This window comes from Cygnus atratus, chromosome 1 (genome assembly GCF_013377495.2).
Source record: "Cygnus atratus isolate AKBS03 ecotype Queensland, Australia chromosome 1, CAtr_DNAZoo_HiC_assembly, whole genome shotgun sequence".
Classification (NCBI taxonomy): Eukaryota; Metazoa; Chordata; class Aves; order Anseriformes; family Anatidae; genus Cygnus; species Cygnus atratus.
The window spans coordinates 34327199-34351773 of NC_066362.1; the positions used below are offsets into that span (position 1 = coordinate 34327199).

The following is a 24575-nucleotide window of genomic DNA, read 5'->3' on the forward strand; positions in this document are numbered from 1 at the left end:
AAGGGCCAAACTGACATGAGGCTGAAAAATCAAGGAAGGGCATTTAAAATTGACACCTAAACACACTGTGGTATTTTCTGTCAATTATGTTTAGAGATGCACTCAAACAATTCAACAGTACTGCTAAATTGGCAATTCCTCTGTTTCTGTGACTCCAGTTCTGAATCTTGATCTGCATTCCTTGGTGCTGTTGCACTGTGTTACTCTTGGTTTGCACACAGTAAGGGTTAAGAGACTCTTCTGATTTCTTCTGAAGACTCAGCCTTTTGGATCACTTGCTTTGACTTGCCTTATTTTTTTAAATAAAAAATATTTCTTGTAATTATTACCAAAATCATAGAATCATAGAATTGGAAGGGACCTTAAAAAACATCTAATTCCAGCCCTCCTCCCATGGGCAGAGACACCTCCCACCAGACCAGGTTGCTGAAAGCCCCATACAATCTGACCTTCAGCAGTTCCAGGAATGGGGCATCCACAACTTGTCTGAGCAACCTGTTCCACTGCCTCACCACCCTCTTGAGTGAAAAATTTCTTCCTAAAATCTAATCTAAATCTACCCTCATTTAGTTTAAAGCCATTACTCCTTATCCTAGCACTATACTCCCTGGCAAAGAGTCATTCCCCAGTTTTCTTGTAGGCTCCCTTTAGGTATTGAAAGGCTGCTCTAAGGTCTCCCCGGAGCCTTTTCTTCTCCAGGCTGAACAACCCCAACTCCCTCAGCCTGTCTTCATAGGAGAGGTGCTCCAGCCCCTTGATCAGCTTCGTGGCCCTCCTCTGAACTTGTTCTAATACTTCCATGTCCTTCTTGTGCTGGGGGCCCCAGAGCTGAACACAGCACCCCAGGTGGGGTCTCACAAGAGCAGAGCAGAGGGCGAGAATCACCTCCCTCGACCTGCTGGCCACTTTTCTTTTGATGCAGCCCAGGATACAGTTGGCTTTCTGGGCTGCAAACACACATTGCTGGCTTGTGTTGAGTTTCTCATCAACCAACACCCCCAGGTCCTTCTCCTCAGGGCTGCTCTCAATCCATTCTCCACCCAGCCTGTGTTTGTGCTTGGGATTGCCCCAGTCCATGTGCAGGACTTGCACTTCTTCAACTTCCTGAGGTTTGCACAGGCCCACTGCTGAAGCCTGTCCAGGTCCCTCTAGATGACATCCTTTCCATCCAGTGTGTTGACCCCACCACACAGCCTGGTGTCATCAGCAAACCCAACCCCGCTGTCCCTGTCACCGACAAAGAAGTTAAACAGCACTGGTCCCAATGCTGAACCCTAGGAACGCTGCTTGTTACTTATTTCCACCTGCACATTGAGTGGTTGACTGCAACTCTTTGAGTGCAACCATCCAGCTAATTCCTTACCCACCGAGTGGTCCGTCTGTCAAATCCATGTCTCCAGTTTAGAGACATGGATATCATGGGGGACAGTGTTAAGTGCTTTGCACAAGTCCAGGTAGATGATGTCAGTTGCTCTTCCCCTATCCATCAATGCTGTAAATCTGTCGTAGAAGGCCACCAGATTTGTCAGGCATGACCAAAGGTATTGACTACCCTTGGTGAAGCCATGTTGGCTGTCACCAGTCACCTCCTTGTTTTCTGTGTCCCTTAGCATAGTTTCCAGGAGGATCTGCTCCATGATCTTGCCAGGCACAGAGGTGAGACTGACTGGCCTGTAGTTTCCTGGGTCTTATTTTTTTCCTTTTTTAAAAATGAGAGTTATGTTTCCCCTCTTCAGTCAGTAGGAACTTCACTGGACTGCCATAACTTCTCAAATATGATGGATAGTGGCTTAGCAATGACATCCCCCAGTTCCCTCAGGACCCTTGGATGTATGTCTTGGATGTATCCCATGGTGGTTACATCCACCTGTGGATGTATCCCATGGACTTGTGCATCTTTAGGTTCCTTAGCTGGTCTCGAACCTGATCTCCTACAGTGGGCCTGTAGCGTCCCTCCTATCATTCTTTCAGTCCTTGCCTTTGCCTTCTTGGGCCCAGGCTATGTGGCTTGAGCTCTTGCCAGTGAAGACTGAGGCAAAAAAGTCATTGAGTACCTCAGTCTTCTCCATATCCCGGGTGACCAGGTCTCCTGTTTCCTTCCAAAGAGGGTCCACAATTTCCTAAGTCTTTCTTTTATCATTGATGTATCTACAAAAGCCTTTCTTGTAGCCCTTGATGTCCCAGTCCAAATTTAATTCTAATAGAGTGTTGGCTTTTCTGACCTGTTCCCTGGATGCTTGGACAATGTCTCTGTATCCCTCCCAGGCTATCTGTCCACCCTGCTTCCACCATCTGTAGGCCTCCTTTTTCTGTTTGAGTTTGGCCACAAGCTCCTTGTTCATCCTTGGAGGCCTCGTGGCATTTTTGCCTGACTTCCTCTTGGTTGGAATGCATCACTCCTGAGCTTAGTGGAGGTGATCCTTGAACATTAACTGTCTTTCTTGGGCCACTCTTCTGTCCAGGGCTTCATCCCATGATACTCTACTAAGTGGATGCCTGAGGAGGGCGAAGTCTGCTCTCCCAAAGTCCAGGGTAGCGAGCTTGCTGTACTCCCTCCTCCCTGCCCTCTGGATCCCAAACTGCACCATTTCATAGTCACTACAGCCAAGGCTGCCCTCAAGTTTCACATTACCCAACAGCCTCTCCTCCTTGATGAGAATGAGATTCAGCATAGCACCTCTCCTTGTTGGCTTCTGTATCACTTGGAGAAGGAGAAACGATTTCTCTGTTTCCAGACAAATACTTTCGTATATCCATCTTCTTTGTCCTTTGATGTGTCATGTGTCTTTCTTTGTCCTCTTTCTTTCTGTAAGAGCATTTTCCTTCTCCCCCTTTATAATAATATATGTTATATATTATATATGATAATAATACCTCAAGGTAAAAGGTGAAGTTACTATTCTACTCTGCTCATCTTACAAGCATACTGTGTTTAAAACTGGAAACTGTCACAAACATACTCACTTGTAAGACAGCTTTTATATGGCATAGTTGATGCTTTTCCATAGTAACAAGTATTTATGTATTTTTTCATGCTATCTTTAGGCTTACAAGTGTTTACATTCTTTACCATTTTTTTTTTAATTCTGCCTTTCATATTCTGCCTCCTTATGGTGAGGATAAAGAAAAATAGGTAGCTTGAGAAGGATGACAAGTGTAAGAGGTGAAAATAGAGTAGAAGGGCAAGAGATGTTAACCTGAGGAAATATTACTTTGAGGAATTTCACAGAGGCAAAAATCTTCAAGCTAGGAGAAGTAGAATAAGGGATCATATTTTCTGAGTTGTATTTATTTGTCTTCAGATATTTATTTATGTATTTATTTACTGGGAAAGGAGTGGAAAGAATGTTGGCTTTTTCTTTTATTACATCTGTGTGGTAATTGTAGGCCATAGCTAGCAAGGTTTTTGTTTTTGATGAACTGTTGTGTTATCTGTTCACAGTGGGCTCACAGTCTTGGCTGTGCTGTCTTGTATACCAGTATATCTGTCAAACAGAATGCTAATAAAAGATTGAATACCAAATACAATATGAGAAGGGTTAACAATAAAACAATACAATTCACAAACAGTAATACTAAAATCTTGAAAATAAAAAGTGTTGAGTTTTATGGTCGTTGTTTAGCCTAGTGGTTGAGAATATCTTGGATTCCAGAAGTACTTTGCAAAAATACACATTCAAAAACATTACACTTAACACTGTAAAAATGATTAAAGATCTTTAAGATTTCCTTGAGTAATAATAGCTGGTGACCTCAGGAGTGGGAGGTGTGGACTCTGCAGTATGGATTTGTTTAGGTGCTTTAGTGGTGGGCGGGTGAAACAGGCATTATTCTCTACTTACTGCTTGTACGGCACTGTGAAGCCAGGTAACTGCATGCAGCCTGTGAACTCATTCTACAGTGCGTGTTTTCCAGGTTCATCTGCACATGAACAGGTGGCTGTCCCTCAGTGCCATGAAAAAAGTGCTCTGACATATGAAATGAAGAAATGTCATGGGTACATTGCCATGTCCTATACTGCCCAAATGCATAAGGGAGTGTTGATCCAATTGAAGGTTTCCAACTCAGAATTATTTTTGTGATTAAAAAATGAAGAAATTACTTCCAGTATTCCGTTTAATAATAAAGCTGATTGTTTTATGGAATCTGAAAAATACAGTTATATTGTATTTATACTGTAATTGGATATAAAAAAACTGTCATTTCCATGATTAAAATAAGTTCTTCTGACTCTGACAGCATTAACAGCTGTTAATGAAACTAGACATTCTTGCTTAACTAGGTAATCAGCTTGCATTTCTGGGTGTACTTAAGTATTGCTTAAAAGCTGTATATCTAAAATAATGATTTAAATCCTGTTGTTCTCACTCATGAATGCATATACAGGGCCATTTTTTTTCTTTTTCTTTTCCTTGTACCTATTTCCTTAAAAAGTTAGCAGAAGTATTGTAGTTGACACGTACAAGCTTATTTTAAAATTATTATACTAAAATTGCTAGTCTAATAGAATAGGGTTCTTTCAGAATATTGAATTATACTTTTTATTGAGGACAGAGAATATGTTTTTGACCCTAATAAGGTAGTTACACTTTTTTTTCCATTTACCAGCTTTATCCCAGTTGTATAAATACTTTTTTTTTTTTTAATGCAGAAAAATAGTCTCATCAAACCTAAATTAGGCACCTAAATTGGGTTCTTTAATTTCAGTGTTATTGGGTCCTGGATAAGGAGGTTGTTATCTCTTAATAACTGGAGCTTAAATCCTACTTTCAAGCCAATCCTCTCATCTAACTAACACTCTTACAGGATGAAATCAGAAGTTACAACCATAGTCCGAACAGCCTAGTTTAAAAGTACGTTGAAAAGCAGATACAGTTCTATAAGCAGAGGATGTTTGGAACATTTCTATGACCAGGTTCATAGGAGGACTAATGGATAATAGATGGAAAAGGAAGAATATTTCTTTCAAGGAGAACAATGTGAAAGAAGGCATGGGGGTGAAGGAGGGGAACTTGCTCTGCGTGTTGTCAGTACTGGAGAGTAAGGAGATGTAGATTCTAGACCTAGTAAGAACACGAAAGTATTGAATACTTGGAGAAGATGTTTCACTGCTATTGCTTTGTCTTACCCCATGAACTGTCAGAACTCAATTGATGACCCTTTAGACGTGACTTAATAGTAAATTTAGCCTCCTAAAGAATGAAGGACTCTAGTAACGAAGGAAGTTTTTATTGATCCAACCAAAGCAGAGCAGGTTCTGTTTTCCAGTGCCAAGTGGCTAACACTTACTTCATGGCTATTCTCACTGCTCTGAGGTTGAACTATTTGGTCAGTCCCTGCCAAGTTCATTAATTTTGTGTGTTCTTTTTTGTTACGCCAATCAGGAAGGGAACAGTTTGCATTTGTGTTCCTAAAAGACTAGACCTGAGTTATTTATCCGAACCCCACACAGTGTGGAACCTTTTGTATTTGGTTGAACTCATGCTCCCATGGTCAATTTCATCTGTCCCACGGACCTTGCCTGAGGGAATCCCTGTTTATTTCTTCACTTGGTAGACAAGTTTACCTGGGGCCTGCTGGAGAGATATGGGCTGCCTACTTTCGACTGCAAAAGGGAACCAAGAGAAACTATTGTTTGTCCGAAAGAGAGAAGAGCTTATGTAAGACTTTTTTTTTCTTTTTTTTTTCTTCCCTTCAGAGAATTGGCAATTTCTTGTCTGGATATTGTTGCAGTGATTCTTCAAGCAGGAATAGGAATGCTGGTGACAGCAGTGAGAAGATGCAAGGTTTTGAAAGTAGAGAAAGGAAGGAAAGGTACATGATCTATTACATCAGGCTGCTGGGATTTCATTCTCAGGCAGTCCAGCAATGCATCAACTCATTTGCTGCCCTGCTCTTAAGGGAAGGCATTGTAGCCCAAGATACCTAAAAAAGCTGTGTGCCTCAAAGGGAAAGGACATCCTGTACTGTCAGAGAACTGGCTTTAATTTAAACCCTAAAATGCAGCAGAATAAATATTAGATCAGATTGAGCAGTTCTTTTGTGGACCATAGGTTGACTTTTGAGAGGCTGTTTTTGCTAAGTTTACCATCTTTAAAAAGCACATACATGCACAAAATAGCTGCTGTAAAGCTATAACAAAGTTGTACAATCTGAATCTTTTGTCTGTGGTTGTTAAAGCTGTTATATTTCTCTCAAATACTCAGGGTGGCTTGAAAGAAGCTGATTAGTTCAGAGAGAAAGAAAAAAGAAAAGTGAGCTGTGAGGGAAAGGTGCTGCTGTGGCAGTATTCAGGCCAGCTGGGAGTTGCATAAAATTTGTATCTCTCTTGAGGAGTCTGTGTTGGCAGGACTTGTGTGGATTTCTGCCCATAAAAATAAACCTGCTTTACCCTGGTAGATACTACAGCCAAGAGTCTATCCCTCAGGGCTGAGGGCTTCTGCCAGCACAGCTGCCCCTCTAGGCAAAGTAGAAATAAATTATACTTTAATCAGTAAGCGGTATACCTCCTTCTTTTCTTTAAATAAAATTACTTCATCAATTGCCGAATACTTTTGTCACTATGCTTATGTGAAGTAATACATACCCAAGTACAAGTATCACGTAGGCACTATAATGTACACCTACACTTACTGCTTATTGTTTTTCATCATTTGGATGAAAACTGAGTGAACTTCCAACAAATATAACACATATTTAAAGATTTATGTATGTAAATTGTAAACCTAAAAACTGTAGACCATTTGTATTTTCTTACAGACTGGACACAAGTGTTTTTCTTTAACATAATTATGCAACTACAAATACTTGCCAAGTTAAAACTAAGAGTTACAGGAGACTTTCACAAGACTAATACCATTAAAAGTTAAGTTGCCAGAAAAGACAGTGATACAATTCTATTCAAGCTCATTTTCGTTTTCCCATATATTTTGCATACTCTCACAGCATAGTCTCCCCTCTGAAGAACACCTTTTATTTTCTATAACTCACTAATCCTCATGTACACACACTCGGTTCTACAGAATCAGGCTCAATGCATTATCTGATCTGACTACAAAAAGATATTTTTCTACTCTAAAAAAATACACTTGCCTGCAAACGCAGTAATCCATGAAAGATAAATGAAGGGATTCAATACCGGAATTTGAAGTGACCTGAGTAAAACAGGAAAACTGCAAACATATTAATGATTTGTTCATCTATGTCCTTCATTATCTATTTAAAAACAAAACAAAATACAAACAAACAAACAAAAAAACCCATAAAGTTAGTGGCTATGTTTATACTGCTTTATTTAATGCATTAGGTGATACTGAGATAAGAACAGCTGTTAGCTCTGCCCTTGTAGAGTTACAGCCATCCATAGCCTTAAAAATAATTTTGGAGGTAGTGCATTCTTTTATCTTGTGTATGATTGTGTATACATTCATATAGATAATGTAAGATGGTCAGAAGACTAGGGGAAACATTAAACATCACTCTTGTGGTGAACAAGCCTGAAGTCAGTTGTGGAGTTTTTGTTCACTTGGACTTTGTATGCTGGCTTGAATGTGTGCTTGAATTACTAGAGCTGTAACAGTAAGAGGGGTGAACCCACCAGCCTTGGAGGTTGGTGGATTAGGAAGGCAGAGTGGACGGCAGGCTGGCAGCATGTGCTCCTGTGGGGCAGGCGGACGCAGTGGTGACTGCTGTGGAGGGCTGGCAGACTGGTAGGGAGCATGTGTTTTCGCAGCAGTGCCATTGCTGTGAGTGCCAAATTAGAGGTAGAGAGAAGGAAGCTACTGATATTTCTCTTCAGCCTGAGCGTTTGCAACTTGTGCACAGAGGTACGCAGCCCTCAGTGTGCTGCAGCTTGTAACCAACCCACCAACGTGTTTGACTCATTCTGAAGGGTGATGTGCAAGAGGGAGAGTTGGTACCACTGCCTCTTCCCCATTCCTCACCTTGGAGGCAGATGAAAACCCTTTTTTTTTTTTTTCCACTGCCCAGGTACAGCAGCTCTGCCTGGTCCTGCTGTTGTCTCTTCATGGTTGATTACGGTCTTCTCCATTCACTTCTTGCTATCTCTTAATGCTAACCACTAAAAACGAGTGCCTGCAGAAGAATCGAGCAAGAACCAGCCCAAAAGGCTGTGAGTTCACACAGTGTTGGGCAACGTAACATGCAACGTAACTCTCAGATTAGCATTTTCTTCATACCTAACACACTCAAACTTGTTTTTATTAAGTACTATCATGCCTTAAGGCATGTCTTATTGCTCAAGCTCTTGTGTATCTGCAGTTATCTAAGTCAACAAAATAACAAAATGTCAGGCCTGAATGATAACACTTTTTATATAATTCACAGAGAATAACTTTAACTGAATATTACCTTTTTTTTTTTTTTTCTGCAAATTGATTTACTAGGAAATTCTTGGCCTCATTCAAAAAGTTTGCCACTTTATCTGGCAAACCGTTACTCTTTTTCTGGTCAGTAGTGAGCTCTTTCTCATGCATATCCAATATCTGTATCATCAGGAACATCCTTCGCTGTTTTGTTGCCTTGAATAAAATATATTCTGTTGCTTCTACTTCAACATTCACAAGAAATTATATTTAGTACCACACATTTTATAGACTTTAAGAATGATACATATTCAGCTATTACAAAGTACAGTCTCACAAAATCCCAGAAAAAAATATGAGACAAAGTATCTGTACCTTATGCAAATTAATGCCTTATTAGCAATTTAATCAGTGCAGTCACAAATTGTCTCTAAAATGCTGCCTCTCCAATTTTGCAGCTCTGGGCAACTGTCCAGTCTTTACATAAGGTAAGCTGTCCTCTATGTTTTTCTGTAAAGTATTGAACATTTTTTTCAAGTTATAATGGTGTTTGTTTGGATGGTTTATGTGATGACTTGGTTGAGTAAATTATGAATTAATATGGCACATATGAAATTTGTCACTTTTTTTTTTTTGTCTAAAGACAGCTAGAGATTTGCTTTTGCTATAAGACTAGACCTGAAGATTTACTTTCAAAGAGGATAGTATTAGTTGACTATGGTATGTACATAAAGCATGAGGTAGTGTATCTTTACTTTCCCTTTCCATACATTTTCTTCTGTGTAGCCACGATAGCCACAAAAACATTAGTAATGCAGCATTTCTGAGTTGCACATTTTAAAACGTAGCATTTCTGAGTTGCACATTTTATAAACGCAGCAAAAGAAAATCCTGCACAAAATATGAGTATTGTAGAACATGCTGTTCAGAGACTTCTTACTCAGCCAAAATGAACTTACTTTTTTTCTGAGCAATACAGAAAAGATTGCAAAATTTCAGTTTTCAAAACCATGCTGTCAAGCTGTGGTTCTATTTCAAGGAAGATCACAAGAACCATTTTTAGAATCCAGAACACATACTTTTCAATTTCTTATTTTATTAGGAGGTGAATAAACAAGAAAAATCACCTCCTACTCCCCAAAACTTAAGATTTAAAAGCATTTGACTGGAATAAGCAAATGGGTTGTTATTTCAGTCTCCTGCCATACCAAGAAAATGTATTATGAGCATGTAGGCCTGGTTTCATCTGATCAAATGCAGAGTTCATCAGCATAGATAGCTATAATTGAGCTCGTTATCTATACTCACTTTATATAATGGTGAGATATAGACACTTTTAGGCAACAAATTCTTTCACTGTAGCTTAGACATCTAAAAAGGTCAGTGAGATACATCCCAAAAGCCCATTTCTGCCCATTGACTATAAGCGGAACGCAGATACTGAGATCACATGTAAATGTCAGCACTGTCAATGTCAATGTCTGTGATGAATCCCTTCCTTAAATCAGAAAGAGTGACACATTGTGTGTAAGCCAAAGAATACCTGGAAGTGCTTTATTACAAATCTTAATCTTTCCTAAAATACGAAAAGCTAAAATTATACAGCAGTAGAATATGCAGGAGAAATTGAGACTCTCCACCAATATGTGAGGTGTTGGAGGGAATCAGACCAAAACGAATAAATAAATAAATAACAGAAAACACTGTGACCAAATCCCTGTTATTAGAACAAACCATTATTTAGCTTTAAGCACTATTAATACTGCTAACATAAAGCATTCAAGAAAGCCGACATCCTTAAATTGTGATTGAAGGACAAATTGTGCTGGAGTATTAAAAATATCACTTGGCTGTATGCAAATGGGATTAGTTTTTAAGTGTCTGTAAATAAGCAGGCATTGTACTGGAACAGACATTAGTGAGTCGCAAACCAGAGTGCAAGGCGAGCATCTGAAGTAAATAATCATTGTGAACCTACTTAGATTTTTACAGTTTAATCCCATGATCTAAGAATAAAATCTCAGCCTCTTTCTGGGGTCTGGATCTCTTCCAGGAGTGAGTGGTTAAATTTAATGAGTATGTGCGTATGTGTGAGTGGGCAACAAGGTGCAGTAAGGCAGCTACATCAAGGCGTCCACATCAGAGGTGCTCTCAAGTAGCTAGATCCATATTTAAAAATCTACTGCAATTATTATTCACAAAATACCCTGCTAGATTAGTCCTGTACATTGAGTTGAGCAGTAGCCCTACTATCTATACATTTTTATAGACAACAATCCAAAACAGTATTAACTTTATTTTAGTCAAGTTCAAGCTGGCAGTGAACTGGAGGCCAGCTGTCTGCCACCTTTGTGCCCTGTGCCAATTAGCTCTGTCACTCAGAAGCACGCTTTAATGTGAGCTCTGACCTTCTACCTCATGCTCAGTTCCCTGAATTTAGAAGATTAGGATTGTTGTAGGAGCGGATTTAAGCCATTCTGTTTGCTATCTGAAGTGGGTGGACAAAAGCCGGTTCTGATCTGCCACCGTGGTGCCAAGTTAATGCTGTTCTGTTCTGTGCTTGCTGGTGTTGACTGTGCAGTGAGTGTCTCCAGAGGTCAGCTGCGGATTCACCTTCTAGGGACACTGAAGTGGTACTCAGTGTTGATGCTCTTTTCTGCATCTGCTGTTGATGGTTGCAGAGATCTTGAGGTTGCAGCTGATTTATCTTCCCCGGCCCTGTCTCTCCTTGGGTGGGACGGGGAGCCTGTGAAAGGAAGGGCCCCCCCTGAAGGCCACAGTTGTGGGGGAACAGCTTTGCTGACACAAGTGAGATGCTGCACCCAGAACTACATGCAAGTTGTCAAAATCTTAACAGAGGGTGTCCAGCACAGACAATGGCTCGCTTCCTATTTCTTCCCAATAATAGGAAACGCAGTATTGTTGTTACCACATGCTCTCTGTCAGAGTTCAACAACCTGTGTTTACTTCCCTTTTTTGCTCTTATGTGCTTCTGTCAGCAAACACGTTCCCTTCCTGCCGTTGCCCTCAGTGCTGAGATGAATGCCCCTTGCGAAGAGCCCTCCCTGCAGTTCTACATTAGAGACTTACCTATCCCTATCCCTATCCCTGCTACATATTATCTCCACTATATTTCATCCTTCCTGAAGGAGCCATTTCAGCTTCAAATTAAAGTTTTAGACAGTACAGAGATCAATTAAATGATAATATATCTCATGTTTAGGCCGGTCTTTTTCTTTGAGTAACCCTTGCATTGGGTGCCTTTACAGGAGTTCTAAAAATTGTCTCAATTTCCATGACAGATAGCCACAGCTCTTATGAATACTGCTCATCATTAGCATCATTATTTTCAGATAAATAAAAAAAAATGGTGTAAGAATTGCTTCTTTCCCTATGAATATTCCAAGTGCTGGGCTGTGAAAGTTGCAACAGTTTTCTCATATAATCCGTCCCAGAGACTGCCTAAAATTCATAAACAATGCACTTCTAAGACCTTTGAGACTTCGATATTTGTTGCACAGTGGATATTTGGGACTAGAAGTTTCATTTTTTTTAAGCTGAGTCATCAGAATGTTTTTTTTTTCCATTTCACTTCAGTGTGCAATGAATGAGACTGGTGAAAAAAAAACAACTGTAACAACATGTACACTTTTTGTTTGCTTCTTCAGCAAAATAGTTAAGGTCATTATTGAATTAGAAAGGAAGATGTTTTGAAGTGAACTTGTATATGCATTTTGCTTAGAATTCATGAGTGGAGTTGTGATTTGTTCCAAGATACAACTTGCCTTTTATATGCGCATTTATTTTGTCATCAGTATGGCAAATAATTAGATTTTTTTTTTCCTATACAAAAATGGTGAGTTCTTGTACAATTTAAGAAATAATAAAAAATAAATTCTGGAGCTCTGAAGCAAATTCTGCATTATTGTCAGCAAAGCACAGCTTTTTGATTAATGTAGTGGCTAGTATTGGTTATTAATACAAAGAAGTTTCTAATTACTCTACAAAGCCTAATGTGGAATTTTACTATGCCTGTAAATGGAACAGTCTAAAAAAGTCTAAGTTAATTGCATATTTATAGTCAATTGCTGGACAATTTTCTTCAAATGAGAAAAAATATTAGACTTTTGGAACTTATTAGCTGGATTGAGTGCCTGCATTTTGCTTTTAAGTTTCTGCTTATGATCTTTAGAGCATTTTGTATTAAATTTTTAATTGGTTGAACAAAATCATATTAATGCTCTACATTTTAAATGTCAAGTTCACACCCACCATCTCTGTAAATGCTGAACTCCTGCAGCATTAGGAATAAGCGATATGCAGATGTCCCCAGATAGTAGCAGTCATTTTAGAGGCTATAGCATTTAAATGCACTTTTGAATGCACACATTTCTACAGGGGATGATAAAGAAAAGTCCTGTATGTCACACAAAGAAACTGTGAAAGAAACCCTATGCAGAGTTCATAAACAAAGGATGCACTGCTGTGGGATCATGTTCTGAGTCTTGAGCTTCACCATAACCTCTTGTGCCTCAGTAATTTGAGATGCTTGTTGGTTTGGCAGTTGGTCACACGAAATAAACCATCCAAACATCATGTGTGATCATCAGCCAATCAGGTCTCCAAAGAGTCTTTAAATGTTCAAACTGAACAAAGGCTCTGTATCTACCAAGTTCAGATTATTGTCTTGGACAGCAGCTCCCTGCCAGGTAATGTGCTGTTTTTCTATTTCCTTTTAGCTTTACTTTGTGTAATAGATAGTTTCAGATTACTGTGGTAATCCATGCAAAACTAATTGACTAATTAAATGCAAGACAAGTCAATGCACCAGCATACATTGCACAATATTTGCTATCAGCTTTTTAATGATTATATATAGCATATATTGACAAAAAAAGAGTGAAGTGCTTTAAAGAAGAAATATTCTTACACTCTTCCTACCTCTAAAGATTTATAACAAGGAGTAATACAACTGAATGGTGAAACTCCCTGGTCTTGTCAGGCTTTATAGATTTGATTGGCATTTTTTCTTCATGTATTTTGCCAACATTCCTGAGAAAATAGAGTTCAAAGAAGAGACTTCTAATGAGGAAATTGAAGAAGTAGCTCAGATCAGTGTAGCTCAGGTCAGATTTCAGTACTGATGGACGTGAAATGTAAATTGGAGTTAGAATGAAGGATGTGATGGAAGTTGCTGTGTGGCTATGTGACTTGGACTGAATTAGCAGAGTGATAAGATGGTGGTAAAGAGCACAAGCAAAGTGTTTGGCAGAAGCACAGCTTTTAGGAAACTCAAGAACCTCACAACTCATATACAAAAAGATGAATGAGGGCAGGAAGAAGATTTGAAGACAAGTTGGACACGGCTGAGTCAACAGGCAAGGTAGATGATCTCTGTGGCAACACGTGTGGTAATAAAGAGTAGAGCCTAGGCTGACAGGGAAAATTAATCTCATATGTTCTGAAGTAACATACAATTTATAAATGCAATATCAATTTTACTTACAAGAAAAGTCTTTATCATATACATCTTATTTTCATAAGCATTTGGGAGGGCAGCAATAACATAAGCCTCTTGCATGGAACAAAGTAATGGAATGAAGGCTATTCCGCCTTGCTGAGCCCTTACACAGTTGGTTCTTCTGCAGTGCCAGGGATTATATAAAGAATGATGGACTGCTTTTAAAGCAAGCACTATGGGTGTCTATTTCACTGACACAAGTAACTTTGTTTCAGTCTTTTGCAACCTCAGAACTCAATGTCCTATGACTGGGTTTAGCTGTAGGCACTTTAAAATTATTAGATTCCTTTGAAGCAAATGAAATAGTAATTTCCCGTTATGTTTTTCATATATAACAAACTCCCCCCCAAAAAACCTCCAACCAACCTAAACAGTTTTGCTAGTGGTTGATGCATTAGCAGTTTTACAGTGGCTGTTTATACAACATTGTGGACAAGTGTTTACTGAGCTCATTTCATGGAGATAGGATGGTGTTTTTAAGTTCTGTTTTTATTTTACCTCTGTTATCAATGTTTACAGCTTCAAGGTCTAATTTGGTGCTTCCTGAGCTCAAATCAGAGCGCAAAACTGTCTTAGATTTCACCAGAGATGGCTCAGAGACCAGAATTTCATTGTCATCTTCACAGCTCTTCTGAAGCACTCTAATGGCTTCCCATATAGTAAAGCATAATAACTAGGTCAGACTACAAAATCAAAAATTACTCAACTGGTCAGTGGTGACAGTTTTCACACTTAACTTATATTGAGTATTTTTATACCTCTCTTTATATGTTTTTGATTCTTATTTGTTCATTATATGTTTCTCATTAAATCTACGTGATGCATTATACATAAACTGTTTCTGAAAAAAAGAAAATATTGGGAAGATTAGAAAAAAATATTGTTTTTCAACAGGCGCTGGAACCCCAGTGTTTTTTCACGTAGTCCCATCCTGATGTACAACTGATGTATTGTAACTCTCCAACAGTAAAAACAGTCATTTGGTATTAGTAAAAATAAAAGAAGATAACAGAATAGTGTTCGAAGAGGATAAAGGTAGAGAGGCCGCTGAATCGTTACATAAAGGAGTCGTGTTTGAACAAGTGTGATGCAACATGCAACCTTAGTGAAGCTTCAATATGATGACAATTCCTTTTGCTTTAGCTTACCTCCTAAAATGGTTTTTCAGATTGTTACACAAAGTTGACTTGCTAATACACCTCTCTGTCCCCTTAAAGAGTTAGAAAATGGAAAGAAATAGAGTAGAAAAAAAAATAAAAAAATCAGCCTGCCTTTTCTTCCAAAAGTCACAGAGAAAGGAAGCACTGTGCTTGACCCACATAACAGAAGAATGCAGGAGAGTGAAAGACATGTGTGCAGTGTAGTTGCAGACATTATAAAACAATCACTGCATGATGTTTAAACATTGCTTTATGGTGTTTCCACTGAGATATTCCATTACTATGTGATGATAATGAATCATGATTGAACTTCACTAAGAGCTCTTGCCATGACTGCATACTTCTCTAATTTTTTTGTTTTGTTTTGTTATGTTTTTTGTGGATTGCTCATGGAAACAAGGGAGAGAAATTACTTGAAGAAAATAACTAAAATAGAATTGGCAAAATTATATCGGCACTTAGATGCAGACAAACTTTTCAACACAATTTTATTTGAACTTGTGAATATTATTTTATTCAAGTTAGAAGTGCAACTTTAAATATAATCTTGTAGGGAATGTGAAAGAATGCCTTTAAAAATGTCCCTGGGCAGTGCATATGTGTTGACAAGAGTGGTTTTTTTTTTCTCATTTTTTCCATTTCTGTAGACATAGCTTACCTACAGCAACTAATTTGAGAAATAATATTCCCAGCTAAAGAGGGAGATTGAGAGAAGTGTTTTATATTATTATTATTATTATTATTATTATTATTATTATTATTATTATATTTTACTGGTAAGGTGCTCAAGATCTGTAAAGCATCTCAGTTCAGCTGACAGTGTTTCTACCAGATCTTACTCCTACACACTCAGATGGCAAGTCTTTAGAGAAGGGAAAAGTGGCATCTGGTGATTCAAAACAATACAAAACTGATGGAATCAAGTTCTTGTAGATGACAAATGGATATGGCCGTCAACCTCAAATAAAATTACCATATGTGATGCATGATCCTGAAGGTCCTGAAAATTCTGGCATAACATTCAGCTGTCTGCATTGTCACATTTAAAATTCTGTACTTTCATTATACTGCAACAAATTAGTATTATAGGTTTAGAAACAGTGTATTATAATTGATGCATTTCTTTGATCATAAAAATGTCACTGTATGTGATGTACACTGATGCACAAGCTAGGAACTATACATATGCAAATTAAATAAGGTATGAAAATTATAAACTGTGTAATTTTATCTATAGTTGTGGTTTTGCACTGCATTTTGAACTCTGTGGGGATTGTGATTTACATGGATAATAATGCACATATAAAACTAGCGATAAATATCTGGTGTATGAAGAAACTGGAGAAGGAGTAGTAGGTTATAATAACAATTCTAATTATTTTAGTATTAGTAATAGTAAGTTGACAGCTGGTAAGCTGATAATGAACTTTTAACTGCAGGACTCAAGTTTAAGCACAGAAAGATCAAAAAAGGGAAAGAATGGGCTGTGACTTTGGAAAGAAAGACAAGATGTAAAAATGGCAAAATTTTATTCAGTGAGGTAACTCCTTTTTCTGGGTGAAACTCCATCTGATTTATGCTCTGTTTATCGGTGAGGGTGAATAGTAGCTAAGAGTAAGGTAAACTCAACTGTAGTTCACTGCATTTGTATAAAGGCTCACATCCGAAAAAAATTAATCTGAATATTAATTTTATTCATATGAAAGAATATTTAGTTGTTTTTCATAGAGCACATTATGTGAAGTTGTTTTTTTTTTTTTCCATCGGTACTTCCTTCAAGAGGCTCATCATAGTGAAACTTTATACTGTAGGGCCTATTAAGAATATGCACAAGTACTAAAGTGCTGTGTGTAAGAATTCACAAGAATTGCTCCTTTAGTTCAAAAACTGAAATATTTGTTGATAATGAGGTGGAAGCTGTAAAAATGCACTTCTGTTCTTTGACAGATTCTCTTTGAAATCAGTAAACAATGAATTAAAAGGGTCAGATTGTACATGTATTTCTGTAAAACCGACACTTTAGTTAAAAATAAATAGTACGAAAATAACATTTAATGAATATTATTCAAAATCAATTTTTCTAATTCATAATTTGTATGTTTAAAAAGGATTTAATACAGAGCTCTGTTTATACACTGCTGTTAATATAGATTTTTTTTTTTTAATTTAAAATCGACTTTAAAAGAAGAAAAACACATAAAGAACAAAATGTCCTACCAACACTTGTGGATCTGTATGGGATTGACAAGTGTCTTTTGCATAAAATTTCTTAGAAGCTGCCAAATATGAGCTCAATGTGTCTAGTCATATGCTGAGGTGTTATAACACTTTTTGTATAAAGATGCAGTGCCACAGACAGTAATGCAATGAAGCAATATTTCTCAGCCAAATCCTATTTTTCAATCCCCTTTAATTTGCTTGTTACATTTTATATACTTGGGTTCAGTTTTTACATTAGTATATAATAGTGCCTGGCAATTTAAACCCTGGCGTAAACCTATCACAGAGGATTACTGTGCTCTGATGTTGTGTCTACGGTATGTATAGATAACTTTATCCATAATAAACAGTATATATGTTTTAAGGCAATAAAACAAGGTGGTGATTTTTTAAATTGACACACAATCACTAGTTGGGTCAGTGGGATTTTGTATAGAATAAGAACCCTACAGTTCCCTTAGATAATGAGAACCAGCATCAATGTTTAATTTATTCATTTCTTTTCACTTGGAAAGTCAAAATGAACTGGTATCTTCATTTCTGCTTCTATAAGTTTTCAAATTAGTTTTACTTTTTCGTTTTCAAGTAATACTTAATTTGAAATATCAAAAGAACAAAATTAAATTCTAGGTGTCTATACAAAGATGAGTATGAATAAAAGATAATTTCTGTTCGTTGTAAATTTCAATAACAACAGTCTAATTTTAATGCAGTTTAACTATTTCAGAAGTCATTTGATGGTCAAAGCCAATATTGCTGTAAAGCAGTGAGTGGAAGCAGTCATCCTTGTGTTAAATGGGACAGATGATGACCTTTTTGCATTTATCATGTGATTAGAAGTGCAAAGAACTTTCTCCTTCAAGGACAAGATACTTTAAAGTGTCAACAGGTGTATCAAGCTCTGTTCACAAAACTGGAAAACTTTATGGCATTCTTTCACCTTGTCTTAAACAAAAAGGATTTTAAAGAACTCAATAATTAAATTCCAGCACAAACAACTGATCTGAACTTAAATGAACTGGACTATTAAAGTAGTGGATAGGCAATTTAAGAAGTGCTTTGAATTCTAGGACTCAACTGTGGTTTAAAGCCAGGTCCCCTTTGGAAGACCAGTGCTGCATTAGTTAGGATTCCTTCTGGACAGCATGTGATGCAAAAGGAGCTGTGAGATGGAACAGCATATCCCCATCTGTTGCTGGCCAGCTGTCCTGTACATCCCCCTCATTTTCATGAGATCAGCCTGACAGCAGTAGTTATGCTCTCAAGCCATGATGCAGCTGAGCTGCAAACAGGAAGCAAAAAGGGGAAGATGAACTTAGTAGTCATTTGGCCTGTCCAGAAATCAGTCCCTGTGTGTGTTGGGCTTTCTAGCTCTGATCCAGAAAAAGATAATTAGCCTCTGTTTGTGCCACTGAACCACTGAAGAGTCTTTTCCTAGAGGCAAGCTACAGTCCTTGTTGGGAGAGATAATAACATTGTTTATTGAATATTTTTTTAGGGAATTATGTCTGAAGAAATTAGTATTTTCCTGGTAACTACCATTTTACAATGCTTAATAATGAACTATTTTACATTTCATTAAATTTATCATTGCCTTGTGTCAAGAAAGCTCTTATCACTTAGCCTCCAAAGACTAACTCCTGCATTTGGGAATAATAATTGCTCTCCCTTCTTCAGAATGGTTAATTTTGCAGTATGTTCAGGAAATACTTACACTACTGACAGTAACTGCAAAATGTTCCAGTCCACACAGTGTCTTCTTATATCTAGATCTGTGGGAGAAAGATGAAATAATAACAAACTGCCTCTTTAATGCTTGTTCTAAGAGAAAGGAATAGTGGCGTTGCTATACGTCTATTTGAGGAATAGGACTTTTTTTCCACATTTTGGAAACCTTTTAGAAAAGGTTCAGAGTGCATTTTAGGAAAGTAGAATGGGATGCAATTCACTCCTTCTGGATTTGCCTTAAAAACAGGCATCATTAAAGAAAACAAACTTTACAGTGTAGATGCACAGGAAAAGAAGAATTAAAATATTGTAGGAAATTTATAGGAAATTCTTATAAATCATCTTCTGAAACATATTGTTGATTTTTGTGTCCTTAGTTCTTCCTTTGAAACCTTTTCAAAGGAGCAGGAATAGTAATGAGTAAGTAGTTTGTTATTAGCTTTAAATATATATGGAAAAGTATATATATATATGTGTGCATTAAGAGAAATCTTCACTAAAACTCTAATAATTATATTGGTTGTACAATTGAGAATCCTTCATTCTATAGACTACTTTCCTAATGGAAGCTAGGTTCACTGGTTTTACACCACTTTTTATAGTCTGTGTCCCTTGCAAGAACATGAAAGCTAACAAATGATGCCAAATTAATGTTCCAGTCAGCCCAGTATCCTGTTTCCAAAAGTGTTTAGCTGGATATGCATAGACTGTAAGAAACTGGAAGTGTCTAGTATGATCTTGTAATAAACATTTGGTGGTTTGATGTCCACCATGTTCCGTGACAAGTTTCCCTTGTCAATCTGAGAAGTGTTTGTAAAAAAATACTAATTTTAAATCTACCTAATCCTTTCTTTGTGTGCCCCCTCTTTGTATTGTGAGAAACAGCAAGTGGTTCTTACCTTCCTTCATTACATCATTCAGATTTTATAGTGTCACAGACACAGAACAGCAAAAATATGTGATTAATATCATTACATCATCTTCAGACTGCCTGGGAAGAGCCATCTCATGTGTTTTACTTCATTCACAGTTGTCTCTGGTGACCGTGCGAAGTGTTATGTCATTTTTTTCTTCTCCCCCATTCCTGTCAGAGTCATTGAAGCTCTTGCCTTGGCTGACAGTAAACTTCAGGTATTTGTGAAAGAACAGTATGATACAAATGGATTTTGAGAAAAAAAAAAAAAGAAAAAGGATACTCATTTGATAATACAGTATGAACGTTTTTGGCTTGGTCTTTGTGTTTGTTTCACAGCCTTCACTTTCTTGGGAATGCAGACACAGAGGAATTCTGGTGTAGCCTGGTACTCAGGCCACTGTCAGAAGGAAAGCCCCTGGCAGGCTGCACACAGCAGCCAGTGCTCCCGGAACAGTTAGGGAGGTAATTCATACCTATGCTGCTGGCTGGCCCTTGCTAAAGTTGTCTGAGTTACGGCTCCAGACGAAAAACTTAATCTACATTTGAAATGGCAGGTGGATACACCATCAGCCTGAGATCATTGTAATGTGATGGTGGTGCACAGCTCAAGCAATCAGTACGGCTAGTGTGCTAGGTGGAGAGGTGTTAGAAAAGCAAAAATAGAACAGTTGCTCTGTGGGGAAGAAAGTCTCTGACACACTTTGGTTTTGTCCTTGTGCGCAATGGGATTTGTGGCAGTCCTAAGTGATGTGAGACCTTGAGACATGCAATACAAAGGCAGGACTAAGGAGGTGTCTGTGATGAATAAAATATGATGTGGGGGACAACTGACTGTACTAAATTGAGAAGTTTGCATGAGGGGCAGCCAGAGAACCCTTCATTTTGCTGGTTTTTTTGGATTAGGACAATTGAGATGTGGCTACAGGAAGATGAACTGGCTCTTTTTGAGCATCGTTACCTAAGATTATCTACTCAAATGCAGAAATCTTTAAGCTGTGAAACAGAAAGCCTTTACCTCAAATAGTTTTATAACAACCACTCATCTTAAAAGTAGACATCATTAACATCTGAAAAGATCTGTTTGAATGAGGGCAAAATTACACCCTCTGCAAATCAGAAGACAAAGCATAGTTTCAGGAGGAAGCAATTTTTCATTTTATGCACCTTCGTCCCCACAAAACAGGCAGTTCAAAAATATATTGAATAGTGAAATAAAGAAAGATGGGAAAAGAAGAAATCTTGCTTAATGACAAATCAAGAATCTATAAAATGAATTTTAACCAAATCTGGTGCTACAGACACTTTTACTTACGTATATAAAGACCATCACTGTATTAAAATGACTGGTATAATGAAACAACCATTTAAATGCTTCGGCGTGTTCATTGCTGTATCTTAAGTGGCTTGGATTATCTGTCTGTCTGTCTATCTATTGATTTAGTAAGATGGGCTTTTCAGAGATGATGAATTGAATTTTAATAGCACTATGATATATACAGTTACTGATATGTCCTCAGTCTGAAATTCAAAATGACTCATTTTTAACTTGGAAATAAGAAAAGACAAAAGCAGGAAGGTAACTCCATAGATCAGGAATTTTTCCATTAGTAATGAACTCTCTTTCACATGTTATTAGGAAACTCATTTGTATCCATAAGTATGAAATGCACCATTGGAGCAAATATTAATATTTTTTGCTTAGTAATTCATCTCTGACTCACAAGGAAGACTTACTATAATGTATGAAAATATAAAGAGTTAATTACAGTCTATTGAAAACCCTTGTGGGATGCATTGTATCCTTCACATAAGACACATTGTTTTCCATCCCACAGTAAGTACTTTATTTGTTCAAAATGATCCCATGGTATTCATTTCTGACTTGGCAAGAATGATTTAGATCAACTGTATGTACTAACATCTGGCTGCATAGTGCAGCTGAATTACTCATGCGATAGCAGTAAGAGAAGAAAATGGCAAGCAAATATACATAATTTTAGGCTCAAGGGCCCAGTATTCTTGTGCAATGCTGGTTAAACAGACCAACAAAGCAGAGACAGTTTGAGATGTGTTAATATGGGAAAATGTAATTAGTTCCAAAATAAAAGTTACTGTAATTTAAGCAGCAGATATAAACAGGAAAAATTGTGCTAGGCCTGTATGTATTCAAATCATACTGTAAGGCTGGTGATTTGCTGGGTATCATACAGTTGAAATAGAAGTTTCAAAAAGAAATTACAGAAACAAATCTTTCACTGGTAGATGTATTATATGTCATCACAATGAAATATATCAACAACAAAAATGTGTCTTTGTTAGTTATTGCAGTTGTCCTATCGGCTGAGTCACAAAATTGCATCTAAAGACTAGGGTAACAATTGATATCTGTTCTTGAGGAACATTTCGTTTCAGACACAGAGGTGTCTGAAGGGCAAGTTAACCTTAAGTTCATGGAGAAGTAGGTATGCCTGAATTTCCTTATCTCGCTAGGAAAATGTCCTTTAGCTAAATATAAATTCTTCATCTCTCCTTCTGTGCTAACCATAAGAGTGCAGAAGCTGAAACTGTTTTTTTCTTGTCTGCCAATATTCAAGAAAAGCAATTACTATTTTTTTTGTCTCCCAGGTATTAATTTATCCATCCATCCATCATGCATCCATCCATCCATCCATCCATCCCTCTCTCTCTCCCTCCCCTTCTTTCTTTCTGTTGTGGTTTAGCCCGGCTGGCAGCCAAACACCACACAGCCGTTCGCTCACCCTCCCCCCTCCCTCTCCGGGATGGGGGAGAGAAACGGGAAAGTGAAGCCTGTGAGTGGAGATAAAGACAGTTTATTAAGACAGGAAAATAATAACAATAATAATAATAATAATAGTATTAATAGTAATAATGTGTACGAAATAAGTGATGCACAATGCAATTGCTCACCACCCGTTGACCAATGCCCAGCCTATCCCCGAGCAGCCGGCCCCCCACCCCGGCTAGCCACCCCTATATATTGTTCAGCATGATGTCAGATGGTATGGAATACCCCTTTGGCCAGTTTGGGTCAGCTGTCCTGGGTCTGTCCCCTCCCAGCTCCTGCTGCATCCCTAGCCTGCTCGCTAGCAGGACAGAGCGAGAAGCTGAAAAGTCCTTGGCTTAGTGTAAGCACTGCTCTACAACAATTAAAACATCAGCATGTTATGAGCGCTCTTCTCATTCTAATCCAAAACATAGCACCCTGCCAGCTACTAGGAGGAAAATTAACTCCGTCCTACCTGAAACCAGGACACTTTCTTCCCCTTCATCTGACACACAATTCATTTTGTCCTTCTCCAAACAAGATTCTACTGAAGGTTTGTAACATCCCTCACTTTCAAGAAAGAAGCTCAAGGTGGCAAGCACTGACTTTGAGATCCTAAGCAGCACTGACCATGACATCTCCCCAAAGTCTCTCTAAATAATTATTTTGACTTTGGTGCAGTCTTTAATTCTTTAACCCCAAATTTGTCATGGTTTGGTTCTGCAGCTAGTGTAAGATCTCTCGGTTTGTCTAGTTATCTGTATGACATCTTGTTTTCTTGCTTTCTAAGCATTGGTGTTAGAGAAATCAAGGGATATCTTGTGTGTTTTGGAAGCCTAGAGCACATTTTTTAGTTGGAGGCATCTGCAGTTCCCCACAGAGGGGTTAGGGGTGTGTAGGTGTCTCTGCATCACTCAGGTAGTAAGTGAATCCAGCAACAGCACAGTATTTATCTCAGATGTTCTCCATGGTAGCAGACAATAACTGTTTTTCAAGATGCAAGATAGCCTAATGTGTGGGTACCTGCTAACAGGACCAGTGCCATGAAGAGATGTATGTTGGTGGCTTCTTATACAAAACCTGAGATATGAGCAGAAAGCGTAGACTGGCCTGATGGCCACATGCCTGATGGCCACCTGTACATGGCATTGGACAAAAAAGCATTGGCTGTTGAATTTGTGGGTAATTTAAAACTGGTGAGCTCCGAAAAATAGTTTCATTGTCTAAAATGGCAGGTCAGAGGGGTGTACTCTCACAAGAAGGCTTGCTTCCACTGTTTCCTCATTTCATATGACAATAGTGTCTGAGCTTGCTTTCAGAGCACAGCTTGCGTATCTGTTCATTATGAGCACCACAACTGTACTGAACTGGAAGGAGGATTTTTCTGAACCTATAGCGGAAATGCCTAGCTACAGACTTTTAGCTACTTCTCAATCTTTTCTTTCGTTCCACTGTATGAACAGCACAAACGTGATTCTGCCTACTCAGAACTGAAAAGATTCATCCAACTTTAGAAATGCTAGATTTCCAGAAGATCCTTATGTCACCATAGACATTATTTCTGAGTGGAGATGTCATGGAAATATCTTATATCGTTACAAATTATAAAAGTTGCTTTGCATTTTTTTTAAATGCTGAAAGTCATCCATTAAATTTCTATGCATATTTTTACCTTGATTTCTTCTCTTCCAGTCAAGTTCATAAATCTTTATATCAATAACCACAAATGCCTTATTTATTTAAATAAGTATAAGGATAAAATGCTATTTTGTTTCACAGAAGATTCAAAGACACATCTTTGAGATGCAAGAGACACATCTCTTGCTGTTTTTTTAAGATCTTATCATCTCTGTGACTAGAGAACCAACTTTGTTTCTTTCCTATGCCCTGTAAGGGAGGATGAAGTCAATTAGAGATAATA

At 37.9% G+C, this 24575-nt stretch overlaps 1 protein-coding gene across 5 annotated transcripts in view; it reads left to right on the forward strand.

Annotated features, from left to right (window-relative positions):
• Positions 1-24575, forward strand: part of SLC16A7 (solute carrier family 16 member 7) — an 86729-nt gene that overhangs the window by 6342 nt on the left and 55812 nt on the right. Inside the window, exon 2 of one of the 5 annotated variants that reach the window (XM_035544064.2) lies at positions 8783-8812. The exons of 2 other annotated variants lie outside the window; for them this stretch is intronic. The gene's annotated coding sequence lies outside the window, so the exon portion shown is untranslated. Of the gene's footprint in view, positions 1-5710; positions 5815-8782; positions 8813-12986; positions 13034-24575 lie in introns of those variants that run through there. 2 more of the 5 variants (XM_035544065.2, XM_050713935.1) reach the window with 2 other exon arrangements.